Consider the following 9,347-nt stretch of genomic DNA (forward strand, 5'->3'; position numbering starts at 1 on the left):
TTTCCCCTAGCGTTCCTTCCTGCTTTCGGACCATGTAAGCCTTTGCACTATTTAGCATTAAATACCCCCCCCCTCCCAGATTTTTTTTAGACTAGGACACGCTGCAGGCACAGCACAGAATCCCACTGAGTTTCATTATAGTCTTTGATGTTTACGCTGAAGCACTTGAAAGATTCACAAAGCCATCATGTCTGATAAAATGCCATATTATATGTGTTATTTTCTGTGGAGAAAATGAGAGGAGTACGTGGGTAGAAATTGATGTTCAGTATTTTCTCTTATTAGCAGGACCTTCTAAAGCAGCAACGCTGGCATCCATCTCTGTCATTGTTTTACTGGTGATTCTCTGCTCTTTGGGCATCATCGCCTTAATGTATCAAAGGTATAAGAAAATGTTTGGATAACAGCGAGCTTGCATGAATTTTGTCATGCACCCATCACGTTACAGTTAATTGTTTTTTAATCAATCTCATTGCCATTTCTCCCTTTTGTAACTCAGGAAGTCAAAAAAGCACATCCCAGTGCAGACGCCAGATGAAGTAAAACCCATGAATCCTGGCCCATCTGAAGTGGACTCGTAGATACTGTAGTACCCTGTGGCTTTCCCACTGACTCTTACCCTCACATAGAACTGGACTCTGGTCAGATGGTGTTTGTCACAGCCTAATAACTTCCAACAACACCATTCCCAAATCATCAGGGCTATCTTGCTATTATTTTAGTTGTTTATATAGCCTAAGAAGCTTAATAAAAAATAAATAAATAAAAAAAGACTACTCAGTTGTGATAGGTTTGTAGCTTGAACCCATCCGCTGGAACATTGAAGACAATATAATTACACTGCAAAGCAAGACACAAGTAGGCAAGCTTCTTCATGTTTCTCGTGCACGGGAGAGAACCGGACAGGCACCGTTCCTTCGCTTGACCCCAGTTGCTCTCGTCCGTTCTCCCGTACCACTGTTCTTTTATTGAGGTTACATGAATATGCATAAGTTCATTAACATATGACGTCTACATACACACACACACAGGCAAGGTACTCTTTGTGTGTGTGTGTGTGTGTGTGTGTGTGTGTGTGTGTGTGTGTGTGTGTGTGTGTGTGTGTGTGTGTGTGTGTGTGTGTGTGTGTGTGGACTGCTGATCAAAGGGTCAAACATCCTTGGTCAGGAAGAGGGTAGCCTCCCCCTCACCCTAGATGGTTCATCCTAGATAACACGGTGAGGAAGTCCTGCAGTTCATCTAAACAAAGAGCACTTAGACTAGAACAGACGCAACTACGTTAATCCTACCATAAAACAATAAGACACGGTATGACCTCTCATGCTCCCAAAGTGCTGTCTAATGCACACAAAGTTTGCAGACTATCAAGGATCAAAACCTCTACCAATCTACAACTAATTACAAAACTCTAAGCATATATAAGTAAACATTTCTAAGCATAAATGACAATCAACAATACAAATTTAACAAGTTGTTTCTGTCCTAGCAGCAGTTTGCTTCTTTTATGTAATAAAAATAAACATAATTAACTCTGTTAAGGCATAATTTTTCTTTTTTTCTTCTTCTTCTGTTTCAACTTATAGTGAAGTTGTTTTACTTAATTCAGCCGCTAAATTGGAGCATTCTTACTTGAGAATGATTAAGTGGTGTTTTAGTGTTTTATCTTCACTACCACCTTGTTAAAGGTACTTCATTCAATTGTTTTTACAAACTAAACTTTCCAGTATCAGATTAAAATCCCAGAGTTTTAGTAAACAGCATCACTTCAGTTGTTATTGTAGTGTGTATTGTGATACATGGAATTAGTAAAGGAGAGAAAGAGTATGAAGATCTTCATCCTGGCAGAGATGAAGACAATCAGATATTCAAGAAAAGGAGATCTGCTAGAAGGACAGCTGTATGGGTATACAGAGGTGTTAAACCACCAAGAGAGAACTGAAAAAGGATTTTTGAAATCAGTGACATTTTGACAGTAATGAATTCAAAAGCATGGGCCTTCTTCACAGTGTGTATGCACAAAACTATGCAAGAAGGAAATTGTCAGTATTTAATTACCTGGGTTTGTTTATGCTCTGCAAACAGACTTGGAATGGGGCCAGAATCCTCTCACTCATGATGAAATAAAGTAAAAACTGTTTTGTTTTCGAAAACCATTGTTGTCGTGCCTTATGCACAGAAATTCTCCCTTTTTGTTTGTTTGTTTTAGCCGTTAATGCTGCTGTCTTAAAACATTGTTCTCCACAATACACCTCGAGCTAAATATATTTCTGTTTCCACCCATTTAACTGGCACGCCCAATGCTTTAGAGCATAGGTGGGGAAACTCCAGGCCTCAAGGGCTGGTATCCTGTAGGTTTTAGATGTGTCCTTGATCCAGCACAGCTGATTTAAATGGCTAAATGACCTCCTCAACATGTCTTGAAGTTCTCCAGAGGCCTGGTAATCAACTAATCATGTGATTGAGGTGTGTTGACCCAGGGTGATATCTAAGACCTGCAGGACACCGGCCCTCAAAGCCTGGAGTTGCCCAGCCCTGCTTAAGAATAATTCTGAATGAACAATGAACCGTGGTAAGAAATTGTTCGATGCGCACGTTGCAATGCGTAATTCTGCCTGTGAACCCAGCTGATACCTTAGTTCAATCCAGCTTACGTTTTATGTCAACCTTTCGCTTTACATGAATAGGCTACAAGCCCCTTTATCTTTACATCTTTATCTTTACAAGCCCCTTTATATTTATCTTCTGTCCCGTGTAGAGGACACTAGGTCTTCCTTGATAACAGAATGATGTGATATGATTATGCTGTTTTGATTTTTGTGTGGATTTCTTTTTAAATGTATTTTCATTTCATGAGCACTACAACAGTTAGATGAACACATCTGAATGCTGAAACGTTTTTTAAGCAAATAACTTCCCATAGTGAAGCCTTTTGATTCAAAAAAGAAGTTGAGAGCTCAGAGGGAGACATCCTAGCGTCAGAGTAGCCTGGGGGAAAGTGGCTGAAGTGTATTATGGATAGTAAGAATTATTTAACACTAGGAAGGCCCAGAGCCCAGCCATTTGGCTTTTCTACCTTTAAAACCCGGAGAGCAGCCAAATGGCTGGTAGGCTTTTAGCTAAGCTTTAGCTTCAGGCAAGTGGAAGCTAAATTGGCTAGTCATTCATATGTAAATTGGGTTGTTACCTGGGAATTCTGGAGGGAGGGGAGTGGGGGTGTGTGGATGAGGGGGTGGGGGAGCTGCTAAAAGCGGTGAGCTTCCTTTTGTTTCATCTTGATGCATTCTCAATCATCCAGGGAAACAAATCTCCAAAAGTCACCAACTTGGAGTGTTTCAGTTTGCCATCTTAGGGAGAAATCAACACACATGGGTGTATGTCCTTTGTTGCTGAGATTTATTGATAAAAACAGTACAAAAAATCAACCATTTGTACACATTTTTACAAATAATTATAAAAAGTGAGTGAGTACATTTCAACATTTTCAGCAATCACTCACAATCCTGGCACTGCCATGGTATCTGTAGTCTGCATTTACCTTGGCTTGGCTTCCTGATCAATTGTCCACTACCAAAAGGAAGCCAAGCCCTGCCACCCTTTACAACAAAACAAGGTGTGATCACATTGATGCCACAATGGACGACTGATCAATGCTCCACTACCAAAAGGAAGCCAAGCCCTGCCACCCTTTACAACAAAACAAGGTGTGATCACAGGGCTTGGCTTCCTTTTGGTAGTGGAGCATTGATCAGTCGTCCATTGTGGCATCAATGTGATCACACCTTGTTTTGTTGTAAAGGGTGGCAGGGCTTGGCTTCCTTTTGGTAGTGGAGCATTGATCAGTCGTCCATTGTGGCATCAATGTGATCACACCTTGTTTTGTTGTAAAGGGTGGCAGGGCTTGGCTTCCTTTTGGTAGTGGACAATTGATCAGGAAGCCAAGCCAAGGTAAATGCAGACTACAGATACCATGGCAGTGCCAGGATTGTGAGTGATTGCTGAAAATGTTGAAATGTACTCACTCACTTTTTATAATTATTTGTAAAAATGTGTACAAATGGTTGATTTTTTGTACTGTTTTTATCAATAAATCTCAGCAACAAAGGACATACACCCATGTGTGTTGATTTCTCCCTAAGATGGCAAACTGAAACACTCCAAGTTGGTGACTTTTGGAGATTTGTTTCCCTGGATGATTGAGAATGCATCAAGATGAAACAAAAGGAAGCTCACCGCTTTTAGCAGCTCCCCCACCCCCTCATCCACACACCCCCACTCCCCTCCCTCCAGAATTCCCAGGTAACAACCCAATTTACATATGAATGACTAGCCAATTTAGCTTCCACTTGCCTGAAGCTAAAGCTTAGCTAAAAGCCTACCAGCCATTTGGCTGGTGGCGGGTTTTAAAGGTAGAAAGGTAGAAGCCTGGGCCTTCCTAGTGTTAAGCTGGAATTTGAAGTTGTGGGAACAAAAACATCAGGTCAGACTTCTCCAAAGGCAGCTGTCCATCCCCTGAATTTCCTCAAAGCAGTTTAAATGGGGATCCAAAAGACGCTTGCTTCCAAACTGGGAGCGCTTTTAGCCTCACGTGTATAGAAGATAATGCGAGGAGAGCAGGGATCTCAAGTCTCAGATGCAAGGAAAGTAAAGGCGGTCCAAAATGGACCAAGTACCTGCTCCAGTGTATACATAAGCCTTATTTATTTATAGTCACAAGATCAAAAATATCCAGATTCTGGTTAGCAAGAAAAACGACCTTAATGACTATGAACGAACATATTTCCACACTATTTATTCTCAAGCTAGTTAAACACTAGATGGGCCTTGGATTTATAACCCTTGATTTATAAGTAGCCCAGGAGAGGTGCTATGGCATCTATTAGAGAAAATATTTTTGTCCCCTCCAAATAATTAATATGTATCAACATTACCAAAACTAAACTTAAATGAAAATGTATCTAACCACAGTCTGTGGTTAGATACAAAAAAGTTTGTTTAAAGAGACCACAGAAGATGGTAGATGCACATTTATTAAACAGTAGCTATATCACAGTTCACACGTCTTTGTCTATGGGAATAACTAATAGCCTTGAATAGAATAGGTAATAGTCATATTGGGGGACCCTCTATCTTAAGCTTTAATTGTTACAGATTTGGCAGCAGTATTTGTACATGTAGAAGTGCTGGTAGTAGCAACACTACATTTATTAAAGAAAGAGTTCATAGCAGTTGTATTAAACAGTGTAAAATAATGCAAAATATCTCGTGTACTTTCAGCTTTTATCACATTAATTCTAAATGTGCAGTAAAGTGCATGAAAGTCTTTTATACCCCACCACCGCTGTCCATGTAAGAGTGCAGAATCAATATCCCAGTATGCTCCAAACCACAGAGACAACCAGGCTTGGAGCGATATTAACACACTTCCATCTGTTATGTGATGCAGAGCAGAAGCATTTTACTATCACAGAGTCAACAACGCCTGGTAAAGCGTTGAGGTAGTAAACATTCATAATGACTGAAGTTTTCAGAGTAAAAAAAGCACACCTGGGCTGAGACATTAGTTTAACCAAACTTGAGGTTTAATCTGAAGTTCTGTTAAGTTTCAATACCAAAATAAGCTAAATTTGTCCCCCTGCTAAGTAAAACTGAGATTAGTCATTTTTTAAGTTTGTTCTTTCATATTTCCTTTGCCTGTCTGTGTGTGGAGCGCTCCTTCTATTTTGTGATTTGTTTATATCTTGATGCTTCTTACAGATAGAAACGCTCCATGTCCAGAAATTCCTCAAAGGAATTTCATTAAAGCACAAATAGATTAATTCAAAATCGCTAGCAATTACAAGGGATTCCACAAGAAAGTGTGGGAGTTCAAAGTTCAGTAAATGCATGCAAATTGAAGGTGTTCAGCTGTGTAACAGGTATAGGTTCGAGTGTAGGCCTATACGTAATCCTTGGGACGAGATCGAAGTGATGTCTCTCTCTTCAGCTAGCACAATGCAACATGAGCATGACATCCAAATACCTACTAATGAGGTGATGAGATAAGAACAGCTTGTACATCATGTAGTCAAGCTTTTATCATTGGCAGCCTCTGTGAAAGCAATGGTCTCCAGATCCAAATCAGATTGGCTGGATATTAATCTTAGTACCATTGATGTTAAGTTAGACTCTTTTTCTCCAATTGATCTTTCTGAGTTAACTTCAATAATTACTTCCTCCAAACCATCAACCTGTCTTTTAGACCCCATTCCTACAAAACTGCTCAAAGAAGTCCTGCCATTAATTAATTCTTCGATCTTAAATATGATCAACCTATCTCTAATAATCGGCTATGTACCACAGGCCTTCAAGCTGGCTGTAGTTAAACCTTTACTCAAAAAGCATCTCTAGACCCAGCAGTCTTAGCTAATTATAGGCCAATCTCCAACCTTCCTTTCATATCAAAAATTCTTGAAAGAGTAGTTGTCAAACAGCTAACAGATCATCTGCAGAGGAATGGTTTATTTGAAGAGTTTCAGTCAGGTTTCAGAGCTCAGCACAGCACAGAAACAGCTTTAGTGAAGGTTACAAATGATCTCCTTATGGCCTCTGACAGTGGACTCATCTCTGTGCTTGTCCTGCTAGACCTTAGTGCAGCGTTCTATACTGTTGACCATAATATCCTATTAGAGCGATTAGAACATGCTGTAGGTATTACAGGTACTGTGCTGCAGTGGTTTGTATCATATCTATCTAATAGACTCCAATTTGTGCATGTAAATGGAGAGTCCTCTTCACACACTGAGGTTAATTATGGAGTTCCACAGGGTTCAGTGCTAGGACCAATTCTGTTTACATTATACATGCTTCCCTTAGGCAGCATCATTAGAAGACATAGCATACATTTTCACTGCTATTCAGATGACACCCAGCTCTATCTGTCAATGATTTCTAGGCGCAGCCAAGTAGCGGAGGGCTTTCGCTTTGGTGGCCTCAGAATCTCATCTCTGATTTTTGCGGATGATGTGGTTCTGTTGGCTTCATCGGGTGAGGGCCTCCAGCTCGCACTGGAACGGTTCGCAGCCGAGTGTGAAGCAGCGGGAATGAGGATCAGCACCTCCAAATCTGAGGCCTGAGAAAAGGGTGGAGTGCCCACTCCGGGTCGGGGATGAGTTCCTGCCCCAAGTGGAGGAGTTCAAGTATCTCGGGGTCTTGTTCGCGAGTGATGGGAGAAGGGAGCCGGAGATCGACAGACGGATTGGGGCTGCAGCTGCAGTAATGCGGACGCTACACTGGTCCGTCGTGGTGAAGAGGGAGCTGAGTGTAAAAGCGAAGCTCTCAATTTACTGGTCGATCTACGTCCCTACCCTCACCTATGGCCACGAGCTGTGGGTAGTGACCGAAAGAACGAGATCGCGGATACAAGCGGCAGAAATGAGCTTCCTCCGAAGGGTGGCTGGCCTCTCCCTTAGAGATAGGGTGAGAAGTTCGGCCATCCGGGAGGGGCTCAGAGTAGAGCCGCTGCTGCTCCACATCGAAAGGAGCCAACTGAGGTGGTTCGGGCATCTGACAAGGATGCCCCCTGGGCGCCTCCTGGGTGAGGTGTTCCAGGCATGTCCCACCGGGAGGAGGCCCCGGGGCAGACCCAGGACACGCTGGAGAGATTATATCTCTCGGCTGGCCTGGGAACGCCTTGGTGTTCCCCCGGATAAGCTGGAGGAGGTGGCTGGGGAGAGGGAGGTCTGGGCCTCTTTGCTTAGGCTGCTGCCCCCGCGACCTGGCCCCGGATAAAGCGGATGAGGATGGATGGATGGATAGACGTAGGCTGCCGGGGGATTCCCATGATGCATTGAGTTTTTCCTTTCCAGTCACCTTTCTCACTCACTATGTGTTAACAGACCTCTCTGCATTGAATCATATCTGTTATTAACCTCTGTCTCTCTTCCACAGCATGTCTTTTATCCTGTCTTCCTTCTCTCACCCCAACCGGTCGCAGCAGATGGCCCCGCCCCTCCCTGAGCCTGGTTCTGCTGGAGGTTTCTTCCTGTTAAAAGGGAGTTTTTCCTTCCCACTGTCGCCAAAGTGCTTGCTCATAGGGGGTCATATGATTGTTGGGTTTTTCTCTGTATCTATGAAGCGTCTTGAGGCGACTTTTGTTGTGATTTGGCGCTATATAAATAAAATTGAATTGAAAAATTGAATTGAATCAATTGCACATCTGAAGACACTGAAAATGGAAGTTTTGTCTTGACAGATCTCAAGAATTGCGCAAAGGAAGTTTAACGATGACATTCCTTTGGGTCAAGCGTGCCTCTGGTGCTGTAGCATCTGCCCTTTTACAAACTGGGATCAACTTGGTTACACTTTTTTTTTCACATATACGAGGAGCAGAGCTGTTGATTCCGCTATTAGCAGACACGGGGCTGTTACCGTGACGGTACCAAAACCAGATCAAACTGGTATGTTGCCTCTAGGCAAACTCTGGCTTGTGCATAAACATATCTGTGAGTTACTCTGATGAAATCATCAAGCGATGGAATTTCTTCCTGCTGAGCTGCATATCTTTAAGAAACATTTGTTCAAACAGCCAGCAGTTGGTTTCTTTATTGAACCAGCCAAATATGTTTATCCCCACTGATACCCAGTCAAGAAACAGAACGGCATCCTTTGATTTATTTAGCACTTAATTAATCTGAAATGTACCAGACTTTTACATCTAGGAAGTGTCTGGGCTTCTCAAGGTTTTCTTGTCTTTTGTTCTTGCCTTCTCTCACTTCTCTTTTTCCCTTGCTCTAAGGTGGAGGTGATCAGCCTACACTCCTGTTCCTCATCATGTCATGACCTAAAAGCATTTAGGGACAGCTTGTTTAAATTAAGGCTCTCTGATGATAGCTGAAATCTGTGGTGTGTTAAAGTCCTTCTCCTTAGAAAATTCTTCTCGTCAGCTGAAGAGCTCTCTCCTTGTGGATATTATAGGTCATCAGCTAATCAGTAGGTTGGTGGTTTGATCCCTGTGGTCCAGTCTGCATGCCAATCCGTGATTCTGCATAATGAGGCCCTATAAGTGCATTTGAAGCAAAACTTTTTGTAGCCTTGGGATGTTAATTATATTTTTTTAACGTACCTTTGCTTCTTATATCTGCTATATTTTTTTCAGCCAACTATAGGTGTGTTTCTTTGCACGCAATATGTCTGCAAGGGTACTGATTTCCTGTGTTAAAACCACCAAGAGAGATTATAGATTATAGAGATAATTTCAGTTTGCTCAGCGGCACGCCAAAGTTTTCTGTATAAAGTTTAAAAAAAAAAAAACAAGGCAAAACATGTTTGTGGCACCACCTGCTCTTCTTCCTGAGAAAATCTAAAGATCG

This window comes from Rhamphochromis sp. 'chilingali' (genome assembly GCF_963969265.1).
Source record: "Rhamphochromis sp. 'chilingali' genome assembly, chromosome: 7".
NCBI classification, from domain to species: domain Eukaryota; kingdom Metazoa; phylum Chordata; class Actinopteri; order Cichliformes; family Cichlidae; genus Rhamphochromis; species Rhamphochromis sp. 'chilingali'.